We start from the raw sequence: 14,314 nt of genomic DNA, 5'->3' as shown, positions 1-14,314 counted from the left end.
ACAGATACTCAAATACGAAGTGTCATCAAATCTTGATTTTGAAGTTCTGCAAAAATGGACAAAGGAAAAAAAAATCTTCTTTTCTTTCTCTTTTTTTTTCCTTTTAATGTATGCTTACTAGCTAAATGCACTCCTTATGCAGATGAATTATGTCTGCGCTTGCAAACTCTTCAAAATATCTGTCCCATGCATGTGGACATAAAGGCAGGGTGTTTGTAATCTATCCTCATTTTCTCCCACTGCTAATTGCAGTGAAGCATGCCAACAAGGTATCCTAACTATCAGTTTTTCTACCGTTGCACAAGCTCTCCCTGTGCATGCTCATGGATGCGTGAACTTCGCTAATTATCTTTCACTTCTGCACATAAGAGCTGAACTGCATGCTGCATTCCAGCCTTTGACCCCTGCCCTTTCTTGAGCCTGTAAGCATTTTAATGGATAAATAGATGCAATGCTGCTTAGGTGGCAGTCACATACCAAAGACATGTATGGTGAATAAATAATCTTCTTTGAGAGTTCACAGCTGTAGGGTTATTGATTTTGAAGCTTCACTTGCTAGGGCAGCTTATAAAAGTCTCTTTGGACCTGGATGAATTGGGTACGAGATCTGACTGAATGGGCAAGAAGATGCAATGCTATTAGTTGTTGCAATGAAGATAGTTCCACTGGCACTGAGAATGTGTAGAGGTAGAAGCTCTTGGCAGAGCTTGGTATCTCGTTAGAGGCAAGCCCTGCAAAAACCCAAGCCAGTAGCAGGAGAGAAATGGCAAGAAACCATTAACCGTAGTCCCAGATTGTACCACCAGGAGTAATGTAGAGTAATAGAATGCATGCCATTGAAATTACTTTTATTGTCATCATTAATGGTGGTGGAGTAATTTCTGTCACATGTACTTGAAGGAGTCTGATTTCCTGTTAGAACACAATTTATGGGGATGATTTTTGTCCCTAGAAGAAACCTGGTTTTCCTCTCTTTTCCTGTTGCACGAGGTATCTCCTTGCCTCTAGAGCATGAAACATGTCTGCCTATTTCTGTTGTTTTGTTTGTATCTAGGCCAGACAGGTCATCCTTCAGAGCTCTGTTACCATTTCACAAATGCCCATCTGGTAGTCACCTGGCAAGTTGCTAGGCAAGCTACTGCTTGCCTTAGGTTATGCTACTATGCATTAGTAAAATCATAGAATGGTTTGGGTTGGAAGGGACCTTAAAGATCATTCAGTCCAACCCCCCCTGCCATGGGCAGGGACACCTCCCACCAGACCAGGTTGCCCAAAGCCCCATCCAAGCTGGCCTTGAACACTTCCAGGGAGGGGGCATCCACAGCTTCCCTGGGCAACCTGTTCCGGTGTCTTACCAAGTTGATTGCAGTCCTCTGTTGTAGGCTTTATGTAGCTCGACCACTAATGCTTGCATGAGAAGGAATATCAGACTGCTAGACAGGGCACCAGGGACCTCGGCTTACTCTCAGCTCTCCAGTAAGCTGAGCATATTACAGTGTGAGCTTGCAGGACTCAAGTCGTTCTGCATTAGTTGTCTACGTGTTGGCTCTCAGCCTGTGGCAGATGTGAGACAGGTTTAGCTCTGTGTCCTGTATTTGCACCTGGGAGGCACGAGAAGAATTTTGGCAAATTGTGGGGGATAGTGGCAGAACTTGGTGAGAGCCCATAATGTTTGAAGAACATGAGTGGATATAATCTCCCAAAATACTGGATGGATGGAGTTAAGAGATTACCCTGTCATTACTGGCTGTCTACCCAGTGAGGTTTTCTGGAGTGATCTTAGCTTGCCCTGTTGCCTTTTGTTGTAGTGCTTTTACCAGAATCTGCCAAATAGAGAAGTAGATCCATTTATTTCATTGCAAGCCAAAGATGGAAATACCACCTGGATGCATGTAGGGGCCATCTTCTACCTTTAGTCCAGGGAAAAGGTTGAATGTCCTTTCTTAGCTTTGAGTGGATTTAACAAATAAGTCCTATCTACTTCAGGTTAGGATTTGTGTTTTCATCTCCTCTTGAGCAAAAGGCTTGTGATCTTCAGCTTACAGTGTTGCTACTTCTGCATGGCCATCTGTCTGACTCACAGGAACTACTGAATATTTACCGTGGGATTCAGCAACCACAGTTCAGCACACTGCTAACAAAGCTCTATGAGGAGATGAGAGTCCTCTTAAAATTCCCAGCAGAGCAGGGGCCATTCCACAGTCCCCAGGAGCCAGATAAAATGTAGCTGTTCATTGTGGTTCCTTACTTGCTGAAACCAACTTGACTTGTCTCTGGCTTTCCAAGATTACGTTTAATATGTAGGAGACACATACACCTGGGCAGGCTGGTTTATGAAATATGCTTCATCTGTTCCTCTTCTCTTTTCAGAGGTGTCCAGCCCTTTAAAAGACCAAGTCAACTCTGCTTCTAGGTTAGTGTGTCACATAGTCTGTTTCCCTCCGTTAGGCTTTTCATAGCTGAACTTCCAACTGCACATCAAGATCTCTGCTGGGAGATGTTGCACTTTTGCCAAGCTGTAAAGAGTGAGGGAGAGGAAATTTGTTAAAGGCACAGTTTTTTTGCAGTTTGTTTTTAAAGCATTTTGTTCCTCTATGTCAAAACAGTTTAGTTTAAAATAGTTTTGCAAGTGGCTAATATGAAACATTTAAATTAGTGATTTTCAGTTTGAGAAAATGGAAATGTCTGCACTGATTTGGGAATTCATGAAAACCATGGATTTCTCCAGTTGCATGGAATTGTAAAGTTCTCAAGCTTTCCCCCATACACTTAAGAATTTAAACATCTGGTTTTTACCAGTTTGTGACTATTGCACACATTCACCGTTTCAAGTAAACATGATCAAGTTTAGCTGTGCTTCTGCTCTTGTCCGCAGCACTGCTGTTTGTCAACAGTGCTTATATCTAGGCTACATCCTAACAATATTTCTGTCAGTCCATTCTGGAAATTTCTGGCTCTTGACCCTTGCTGCTTCAGCATTTTGATAAATTGCCCTGGGGCAGTACAAGAGCTCACAGCATGTCAGATGTTGTTCCTTGCCCATTCCACTACTGGGATAGTATTGCTAGCTTCCTGAACTGATTTCAACCCACATTGTCCTGAAGGGTGAAAAAAAGGGTTAGAGGCAGCAGTATGTCACGGCAGACTGCGGTTAAGGAGAGAGGTTGATTGCTACACATTGCCTGCTGTGTTAATTAAAAACATAATGTTTAGGGCTCTCTGGGTTACTGACAGATATGACTTTGTAACATAGGCTGCAACAGAACCTTAGAGGACAAAACTCACCTTTGACTATATCTTGTCACTGACAAGTTAACCATTAGAAAAATTTCTTGTGTATTAGATATAGTGACGGAGATGATTCTGACTTGTGTTATATTTTCTTACTGTTTTATTTTATACTTAGCTTATTTTATGTCCCAGGCATGGATGGACTGGTATGTTTTATTTTCACAGTATATACCCATTGTCTTATATAGCATTTGAATGAAGTTTAGCTTCTAAATGTCACCACTGGTATGAAAATCTTCAGCTTAAGTGTTCATGCTTTTTTTTGTGATATGAGTTCATAATTCTGTTTAACACTTTTGACAAAAGTGGTGGTGTCTGCTTTGAATGGAAGAAGTTAGGGAATTCAGAGGTGAGAATGGAAGGCTGACACTGACTTCCTAACATTCAGCTCCTGTAAACTCACTTAACAGATGGTTACTGTTTTTTCTCTTTGTGGTTGGTTTCCCTTGTCCTTGTAAACCAAAAGGATAATTTTAATGTTGCATTTAAAGTTAACAGTTCTTTAGGATTACTCCAGGTATCAGAATTAAGAATTCCCAAAGCAGGACTAACCCAAATATACTCAGTTAAAATTCAACCTATGTAAAATTGTACTGTTTGGTTTAAGAAACTTGTATGATTGCACAACTTTTTGATTTGGCAGTATTTCTGGACAGAAATAATACTAATTTTTAATCTTTCTTGTAAACTAGGCAAATGGTGGCTCGAAGTTTGCTGGACACTTTGAAGGAAGTCAGTGATGATGAGAGAGATTGTATTGCTGTGTTGGAGAGAATCAGCAGATTAGCTGATGATTCAGGTAGGTAGCATTAAACATTTTACTGGGTTAATGAGGAAGAGTCAGAATTGCTGAACCTGTGTTCAGCACAGGACCGATACATTCTTTTTCTTCTTCAGTATTCAATTAGGCTTCTGCAAATGCAATAAAATGCTGTAAAATTTCATTTTGCTAAATTATCCCCCCCAAAATGGCTTTTTTTCCTTACCATTTTCCTCAACAGAATAAAGCTCCTTCAAACTGCAGGATTATCACTTTCCATCAGTACATTTTTGAGTAACTTTTGTTATGTATTTTGGCAGCTCAAGAGATCTACATGATTATATTAGATTTGTAGATAAATATTAACTTTTTGCCTTGAAAAGAAACTTGCAAAACATCTGTGCAAAATTCTCATTAGTTTTTATAGAATTTGGGTGCTGAAGTTGTTCTCTTGGTCCCTTTTGGGGATCCAGCTGTGAAGGTAAGAGAGGCAAGAAGTATTAGGATGCAAGATGCAGATAGAAGTAATGAGTCGGAGCGCTCTGTAGATATAGAGGGGCTTTTGCTCATGAATATTTTGAGACTACTGGGTGTTTGAAATAAAAGGCAAAAGCAGGAGAATAATGAAAAACGTGAAAGAAAAGGAGTGCTTAAAAAGCAGTGAGGGAGTGGATGAAGAGAAGAATGGTGTAGACAGAGCTACAACAAAATTCTGGGTTGAAGATGCTCTCAAAAGAATTAAAGGCTTGATTTCAATGTAGCTGATACAGTTAAAGCACCAAAAGAAAGACGAAAGGCTTTAGCAGCAAAACCTCAGAGAAGATCTGAAATTCATTCTTTTGTCATTGTGGGAGTGTTGTTGAGAGAAACTTATATTAAATCTTGTACGAGAAGAAAATGTTCCTTCTGTTTAATGTCTGTTAGTTTTTCTTCCTTCTTCTGGAATTGCGGAGTATAATGCTTTCCAAGGGTAAAAAGGTATTCTACTAATTTCTGTTACTCCGTCATTACTGTCTTCATTTAAAATGCATGTTTTTATTTTTCTGAGGGAATGTCCTTGTTTAGCCAGGAAGAATAGCCTGTTGTTAGCATTACATAATTGTATTGAGTAGCTCTCCAAGGATTCTTTAAGGGGAAACAAAAGTCACTATTCATTTAAGATTAAATGTGTCTTTAATTGAGAACAGTGGCGTGCTACTGTTTCTAGAGTGCTTTCCTAGCAAAGCTCTACTTCTGAAATCTGTATATCCAGTGCTGTTTTGTGTGATCATGTTAACAGTTTTGAGTATCAGAAACATTCTGAAGCTTAGGACAGAGGTGTCTAGGGGAAAATGGCCTTGTGCAGCAACTTTGTAGCCTTGGGCTGTTCAATTGGTGACCAACTAAGTGTGTCAAATTGAAGTTTGTTTAGGTAGAAATGTAATGAAAGCCAAGAGTTGAGCTCAAATCGATTTGTTTCCTTTAACAAGGGTGGAGTACATTTTTAGTCAGGGTTGATATTTTCTCAGCGTCAGTAAAAGCAGCATTTCAGGCTTTTCCTGCGTTGTAGAAGTTGTCTCAGATCTGCCAGACTAGTAGCACTGGATTCTGCAGCTGCTTCACAAATGAGATTTCCGCAAACTTAACTGAGTTTCGTGCCTCGAGCAGTTGCAGATTTGGACTTACCCTGTTTCTGTAAGACAGGTAATTAGAATATCCTTGTCTCTTAAACCGTGTGAAAATTCATTAGGAACTCAGTCTGCTTTGTGTCTTCTTAATATGTGTGCTTGACTGTTATTCTCAGCACAATGTTTCTGGGTTTGGTGGGTTTTTTGTTTGGCTTTGGGGTTTTGTTTTGTTTGGGGTTTTTTTTGTTTAAGTTGCTATTACTAGACTTGTTTTTCATTTTTCTCTTATCTGATGCTTTTTTCATGTACAATATTTTTTCCAACTTGTTCTTTAAACCAGAAACCCACCTGAAATTGGAATAAGAAAACACTAGAAGAGTGTATGTGTGTTTTAACTTGCTTGATTAGAGACAGATGTCTGTTATGGTTAGAGCCATCCTGGAGTCAAGCCCTCATGTTTAAATGCAGAAATAAATAAAAAGAAAAACACACTGTTGGGAAGTCAAACTAAACTATGTACAGGACTTTTTATTTCTAGTAGGTGATACTCATTAGTCTTATGCCTGTTTTTTAACAATTGGAAGTATTTGTATTTTCTTGTCAAGTCACAGCACCGTACTTTTTTTTTTTTCTCCAGTAGTTGGTATAATTTGGTTTCAGTTGAAGAATGTACCCAGGGTACATGATATCCATGCTCTCTTTGTGCTACTGCTGCTGTTATTTAAAATACGGGTACAGCAGTAAGCTAGAAATACCCACTGCTCTAAAGTTGCCTAAGCAGTCCTCTGTCATGTTAATACCTTGCAACTGCAGAAGCCCTGTAGTTGGGCTGATGTTTTTCAGACACAGTCTTTGCTTGAAAAAAAACATGCTTCAGTTTTTTGTGGGTTTGGTTTGGTTTGGGTGTTTTTGATTGTTTGCTCGTTTTTATCCTTTGGTGTGGTTTGATGTTTTTGGTTTGGTTTGGTTTGGTTTTTTAATAAGCAGGGGCTGCAGTGAGACAGCTCTTCCTGTGTTTGAGAGCAAGAGAATTTCAGAACAATAATTAGTTTTATTCTTCATGTACTGTGATACTTTGAGAAGCTAAACATAATTTCTGTTGTGCTAAACACTGCATTAATGTGAACTAAAAATTAATCTTTACTAGCAAAAAAATCTACATCCAAATACGATTGTAGGATGGAAGGCACAAAAAAATCATGAGACTAGTTTGGTATGATTGACACAGATCTTGATATACCTAATGGCTAGCCGTGACCTAATTTTTTGAAGCATCATGGCAAAGGCAAATAACCAGCTCTAAAATTATTTTTAGAAGACTGTTGACAAAAAATTCTTAAATAGCTTTTGGTGAGAACTCATTTGGACTCTTTGAGTAGTGTCTTATTGGTAGCTATAACTTATGAGCATTTCTTTGAGGAGGGAGAATTAAGTATTGCTTATACCTAAAGAATGCTAGCTGGAGTTTTAACATCTCTGTCAACAGCCAGCATGTAGCTTGCAGGTGGACAGACAGAGTTGTAGTGAAATGTATTTTGTGATGGAGAATTCTGACTGCAGTTGTGTAACTGCACTTGCAAATGATACAGAGTGGATCTTCTCCTGACAGGGCAGTTTTTAATGCCCTGAACTTTTTCTAATGAATTAGTTTCAGGTTACATGTGCTTTTGTGGACTTAAGATCACTAATATGTTTCTACTGGAAATGAGCTGCTCCCAGTGACGATGGAACATAGGAATTGCTGTGCCCTGATCTAATGTGCTGCTGTTGGCAAATGGCAGCACAGAGTAGCTGTTCCAGTGGAGGAAACCCACCAGTGGCAGTTGGGGAATAATCTGCTGCCTCCATCCCCCTTACTTCCCAAATCTCCAAATCAGATGTTTGGAAGGCTTTTTTTTTTTTTTTCAGTGTTTGTCTTCATTGCAGTGGTTGGTTGATACGGCTAAGTCTGTCATTTTGCTGTGAGGTTTGGGTATTTTGGGTATTAAAACCTCACCTGGAATACTGTGTACAGCTTTGAAGTCCCAACACAAAAAGAACATTGAAGTGCTGGAGTGGGTCCAGAAGAGGGCCACAAAGATGATCCATGGACTGGAGCACCTCTCCTAGGAAGACAGGCTGAGAGAGTTGAAGCTGTTCAGCCTGGATAAGAGAAGGCGCTGGGGGGACTTTATAGCAACCTTCCAATACCTGAAAGGTGCCTATAAGAAAGCTGGGGAAGAGCTGTTCACTGGGGCAGGTAGTGATAGGATGAGGGGTAATGCCTTTAAACTAGAAAAGGGTAGATTTAGGTTGGATACTAGGAAAAAGTTTTTCAGTATGAGGGTGGTAGATCACTTGAACAGGTTGCCCAGAGAGGTGGTGGAGACCCCATCCCTGGAGATATTCAAGGTCAGGCTTGATGAGGCTCTGAGCAACCTGATCTGGTAACATTGTCCCTGCTTACTGCAGGGGGCTGGACCAGATGATCTTTAAAGGTCTCTTCCAGTCCAATACATTCTATGATTCTATGATTTTTCAGTCCTTCTGAACTCTGGACTTCTCTTCTGTCTTTGGTAGTGAGTTCCCTAGAATAGTTACAGCTGTAGTAAGAAAGGTGCTACCTTGAATCTGCTGTTCATCACCTTGTAATTTCCCTGTTTCTTTAGGGGTGCTTGGTATGGCTTCCCATGTAGATGTTTTTATGGTGTCCTTGAACCTATAGAAGCCCAAGAAGCAGCTTCGCATAGAAATTCAGTACTTGACAAATGTTAATTTATACCCCATAAGCCCTTGTTAGGGATAAAGTGCTTATCTTTGTGTTAAAACAGCTGGGCTTTTTTCATTCTCAAAAGTTGACTAGCCACAGACTTACTAGTGCTTGAACAAGGCCCTTATGTCTGACTTTCTTACTTGAGTAAATGGGTATTATTAAATTTATTTTTTTTTTTGGTACCAGCTTGTGGATGGCTTATCTGATATAAGGCTTCGTCATTATGCACACATAATGCACACAAAATTAACTGGCTTTGAAAGTTAGCCTCAGCCAGATTTAGTGCATTACTGGCATTTTGCTCAGTGTGCTTGCAAAACTGGGTGCTAGAGGCTTTAAATCTTATTTTCTGAGGGCTCTTTTAGAGGGAGAGTCTGTGTCTTCATTTCTAAAATATATGTGGTATTTTAGTGTACTATTAAACTTGCATATAGATATCTTTCAAGATAAATGGTGGTGAAAAAGAAATTGACTTCCTGGAGGACTGGTGCTTATTTGTTTGAATATAACTAACTAGATTTTTTTTTTCTGCTGATTGAAAAAAAGCTTCTTTACCGCATGGAAGCAATTGTGAATGCAGTTTGCAAAACAAACTGATTATAAAAAACAATTATTAGACTAATTGGTCATTAAGTTTTGAAGCTTAAAATCAGGCTTAGTGGGGATGGCCTCACAACCTTAATTACTTAATAGTGTGTTTAACGTACGTTAGTAAGACCATTTCAATTACTGCTGTCACTATAGTGAGAGATGCCAACAATACCTGTTGAATAGTACATATTACAGAATTTCATTTAACAAAGTCCTCATATGTAAGCAGTATTAATGGGAATGCTAGTATTTGCCTTTCCCAGCTGTCAATATCTCCACCTGTTTTTTTTTCCTCTCCTCTTTCGTCTTCATGTTTCTGGATTTTCTATACCTCTTCTCCCATCTCCTGCTATGCCAATAATTTTTTTTGTTTGCTTGATGTGATCTTCTTTTGTCTCTCTATGCTTTTGATGAATGACTAATGGTGACTTTACCCTCTTTTATTAGCCTGTATTTCACTCCTTGCTCTTCTAGAAAGTAATGAAGTCCATTTTTGGTTAGTAAGAGGAAAGAACCTGACTACTGAAGCAGCACACACATCAGACACATCAGTCTTTCTGATGGACTCCTAAGCTAAAAGGGACGAGCTCTGATTACAGTGTGTTTTCACTTGCCTAGATTTTATTTTGCCTTCAAAAAGAGGTAGGGAAGTTGGAGGGACAGATGAAACAGGAAATGAGAAAGACTGAAAGGGGAATATGGGTGACAGTGGAAGGAAGAAATAAAAGGAGGAAGGGAAAGTTATATTTGGGAAAGAAGGGAATAGGTAAAGTTTTAGTTGATAAACTTTAGAGTTTATTTGAATTCTGTCTTAGTCGGTTTGAGAACAGGCGTGTGCAAATCCAGTACTGTTGCCGTACCAGTGGCAGATTGGCATCTTGGTATACTGTGGATCTTACATTCAGGCTGAATATGGAAATAGGGATCTATACAGAGGAGAGGGCATGAAGGTGTTTTCTGTGCTGCTTGTTTCTCTCTAGCACAGATGAATCAGTATTTTCATTTGCCTTTCATCAAAATATGGGTTTTTTAAGAATAAAAGTGTAAATGCAAAGTATGCATTTACACATTTACTCCTTACTCACAACCCTTAATAAGAACAAATATTAATATTATTAATATTCAAGTGTACTTAAAAGAGTTATCAAAATTGTCAGTCAAAGAAGCATTAACGTTGCTAGTAGATCTTTATCGTGTGCACTTCTACAACACAAAAACCTTACAGCCCCTCACAGATTTAGGGGAAACTGACTGCTGCTTGTATTAGTGAGTGGTCTTTTTGCAATAGTGAAAGCTTTTCAGAATTTCTTCTAAATACTGTACACGGTTGCAGAATAAGCTATTGTGAAATAAATCTAGTTGTGAGCTGGCTCTGGAATAATTACTTCATTTACAAATAACTGTTCTGGAGCAATTAGTTGGTATTATACTTTGCAGCTCTGCAATAATCTCCTTTTTATTTCCAGTATACAGCTAACCATAGTGCTTCAATCTCTTGTAGCTGAAGTGGAATATAGAGTGAACTGAAGCTTCAGCAGGGATGAAATAAACATTGCACATTTATGTAAGAGAGCTGAGCATATGTGCTAGGAGTAGCTGGATGAATATGTTGGCACTTTGCTTGTATGAGAGATTATTTCAAATTCCAAGGGAAATTTAAATCTTTTTTCATGGATGGGGAAGGAACAGTTAATTACTTCTATGATTTTGAACTCAGTTTGGGATGTTAATTTAAATGGTGATTGATGAAATAGCTAAAACTGAAGGTTAGTGTGTGCAGATAAAAGTCTGCCTAGGTTCTGGAGATGTTGGATGAAATATATTCCTTGTTTCATGTGGTCTGGAAATCAATAGAGGTAGAACTATATCATTTCATTCTGACAACTTCTTTTCAGAGTTACTTCACAAACTGAAAAAAATTGGAAGTCTATTTTGACTTCTTTCATTGTTCTTTTAATTTTGCTCAATTTCTCAATTCTGTATCTAGTTCATACACAAGACCTGATAGAATGAAATAAACTGCCAATGACTAAGAAAAACAAGTATGAGTTTGCGCCTGAGATCTAATTTTTTATATTTTCAAACTTTCAAATTTTTTTTGTTTTGACAAGTTGGAGATTTTTTTTTTCTAGTAGCCTGCTACTTTAATGCATGGACTTGTACCTTCAGGAGATAGTTTGAAAAGAGGAGCATTTAAAATACTTCCTTTGCCAAACGGGAAAATACTATTCCAAGCAAATGTTATGGAGAACCTAATTGTACACAGTGATTTTTCCAGAGTACCTAAACCAGAAACTTCCAGTCTTGATGTGAGGTAGAATTCTGCACCCAGGTCTTGTTTATACTGTATGAAAGCCTGGCCCTGACTTTGTTGTAGAATGCAAAAAATACATAATAGAGATGTATTCTCCAGCTGGATAAGCTTATGCTTTAAGAAGCTGCATGTATTAATTTTAGCTGATACTGGCATGCCCCATTCACTGTGGTGATGACCAAACCGTAGAACAAAAAAGTTAAAATGAGCACTGTCATGTAGTGAAGCTTGCTGGAATCTGTATTTGGAGCTGCCACTCGTCTAAGCTAAAGGCAGAGCTGAGGAATGGATGAAAGAAATGAGAAAGTGCTGTATCTTTAGTGGAAAATTTTGGCATTGTTGCTTGGGTCTTTAGGAAACATAATGCAAAAAAAAAGCTCTACTGTAACTCCATCAGACTGTAAGATTATGCTCTCTTCAGTACACAGTGGAACAGATGCTTCAGCATTTGGAAGAATCTAGCTCTTACCTAATTGGTAAGCTTAAGGTTCGGATTCTTGCATAGCAGCAGTAATTCCCCAGAACAGCACAAATGCCTTTTTGATAGTGAATTACGGTGTTGCATTACACAGCCAGTTAGATACCCTGACAAAACTAGTTTGTTTGTTGGTTTCAATTGGCCTTACTAAGGTTGCAGAGCCATGTACTTAGTTAAGGAATGTAAAGAACTAAGGTGACTTTACAGTTAAATTCATTCCTGGGCATGAATTTTTCAAATCTCTAATCGCACTATCTCATCTGTGTTCCCCACAAAGCCACAGCTTGCTTAGTAGCTCAGGAAGAAGGGGGCTCACTTTATGTGAGCAGCAATTCAATATTGTCAGGTGGTGTGGCCGCTCTCTGAAGTGCTGCATAATAGATGAACCCTGTTCTGAAGGAAAAAGGATCTTATGTTTTTGGTACCTCCTTGCTTTGTTACTGGAGTGCTTTATAAAGAAACCTACGAATTTCACAGAATCACAGAATCGCTCGGTTGGAAAAGACCTCTGAGATCATCATGTCCATCCATTCCTGTCCACCCACTAAACCATATCCTTAAGTACCTCATCTACCCGCTTTTTAAATACATCCAGAGATGGTGACTCCACCACCTCCCTGGGCAGCCTGTTCCAGCTTCTGACAACCCTCTCAGTGAAGAACTTCTTCCTTATCTCTAACCTGAACCTCCCTTGGCACAGCTTGGTGCCGTTTCCCCTTGTTCTATCCTCCATCACCTGGGAGAAGAGACCAGCACCCACCTCTCTACAACCTCCCTTGAGGCAGTTGTAGGTGGTGATGAGGTCTCCCCTCAGCCTTCTCTGCTCCAGGCTAAACAACCCCAGTTCCCTTACCCGCTCCTCATAAGGCTTGTTCTCCAGACCCCTCACCATCCTTGTGGCTCTTCTCTGAACATGCTCCAGAATCTCAACATCCTTCTTATAGTGAGGGGCCCAGAACTGAACACAGTACTCGAGGTGCGGCCTTACCAGTGTCAAGTACAGGGGGATAATCACCTCCCTGGACCTGCTGGTCACACTGTTTTTAATACAGGCCAAGATGCCATTGGCTTTTCTGGCCACGTGGGCCATTTGATTTCACATCAAACCTAGTAGTCAGTTTGGGGAAAGGGAGTGTTGCCATTACTTTACCAGTGGCTGGACAAACTGTAGAGGTACCAAAGTCCAAACAGTCTGCTTATTTTGAGTGCCTAGTGTCTGAAGCTTTGTACATAGCTCTTGATGTGCTTAACAGAGAGCTCTTGATGGTTTTGATTGCAGTGGTGATATTTCTTCAGCAGTGGAGATACAGAGTTTGGACTGCAATCAAATGAGTAGAATAAAGGTACTCTGAAGATTCTGGCTTGAGCATTTTGCACAGCTTCACGCTAGGCAATGGAATCAGTCAGGTTTCCAGCATTTTTCTTCTCTCGCTCTGTTTTGATGGTAATGTATCAGTAAGCACTCTCTTAGCATCACTTGCTTGCTTCCATCATCAGATAGTTCTGCTACTTGAGGGAAATGTGTGGCTACGCAGGAAAACCAATCTGAGTGCCAGTTCTTGCCGTTTAATCGTGCTGCTGTGGTGGGGCAAAAGCTGTGTCAGCCAGATCAGTTCTTTGATACAGTTTGTTGTCTGGCTGCACAAGCAGTTGCATTGGCATCATGGAAGCCACGAGTTCTGAGTTTGGGAGGGTGGAAACTGCCCAAAGAAAATTTGGAAACAGTTTAAGGTGTGCTGCTGCCAGACATGCAGCCTCAGCCAAGTTTACCTTCCCCGGTCTCCCTCCCCTCAGCTTCCCCTCTGCCCCCAAGTCATCTTTTATCTGCTGCAAGAAGTGAGGCAGGAGTCCTAAGCAGTGAGAAGGAGATCCTAGTGATAAGTATTGTGACACAAACCTCTTGTACCCTTAGATCATGTCCTGGGCATGTCTTGAAATAGCAGCCTTATGGGTAAGGTGGGAGTGAGGCCCTGGCATTGGGCCCTGGTTCCAGTTTCTTATTCACTAAGTTACAGTCTCCCTTCCCTTTAGTTGCTGGTTTTATCTTCTTGTCTCTCAGCTCCATCCTCTGTCCCTCCTTGCCCAGCCTGATGGTTCCTCATTCTGTTCTGTTTACCATATTCAGCTTTTCCAAAAGAGTTGCTTGTGGGGAGAAGAAGGGCTGTGTACAGTCTGTCTGCAGCGATGATTACTTTTTCCATCTCAAAATCTGCTCGGCAGAGAAGGACTCTTCAGTTTGTAGTTGCTGTGCTCTCTGTCAGCTACCTAGCAGGTACAAGTGGAGGGTGTTTTCAAGGCCTCTTAGCTCAGCTACCTTTGGACAGGTTTTCACGCAGATGGAAAAAACATGTTGAGATGTAAGATGACACTTTTCTCTGGCACTTTTCAAGCCACTCTTCCAGAAGTGAAGAAGCTAGGCCTTGTTAAGAGATTGATGTAGGGAGAAAATAGATGTTTTAGCCAACTTCACTCTTGAAAACAGCTTATATACTCTGGTTGATTTTTGCCCTCCTCACCCCCC

General features: G+C 40.0%; 1 protein-coding gene across 1 annotated transcript in view; it reads left to right on the top strand.

The window, feature by feature from the left end:
• The first annotated feature begins 5,610 nt into the window (after window positions 1-5,610).
• The window catches only part of PPP4R1 (protein phosphatase 4, regulatory subunit 1), a 37,664-nt gene continuing 28,960 nt past the window's right edge, over window positions 5,611-14,314 (top strand). Inside the window, exon 1 of the mRNA XM_010184563.1 lies at window positions 5,611-5,725. The gene's annotated coding sequence lies outside the window, so the exon portion shown is untranslated. The remainder of the gene's footprint in view (window positions 5,726-14,314) is intronic.

Source organism: Mesitornis unicolor, unplaced genomic scaffold (genome assembly GCF_000695765.1).
Source record: "Mesitornis unicolor isolate BGI_N332 unplaced genomic scaffold, ASM69576v1 scaffold6955, whole genome shotgun sequence".
NCBI lineage: Eukaryota > Metazoa > Chordata > Aves > Mesitornithiformes > Mesitornithidae > Mesitornis > Mesitornis unicolor.
The sequence above is the reverse complement of the archived record's forward strand: the minus strand, read 5'-3'. Positions and strand labels throughout refer to the sequence as shown.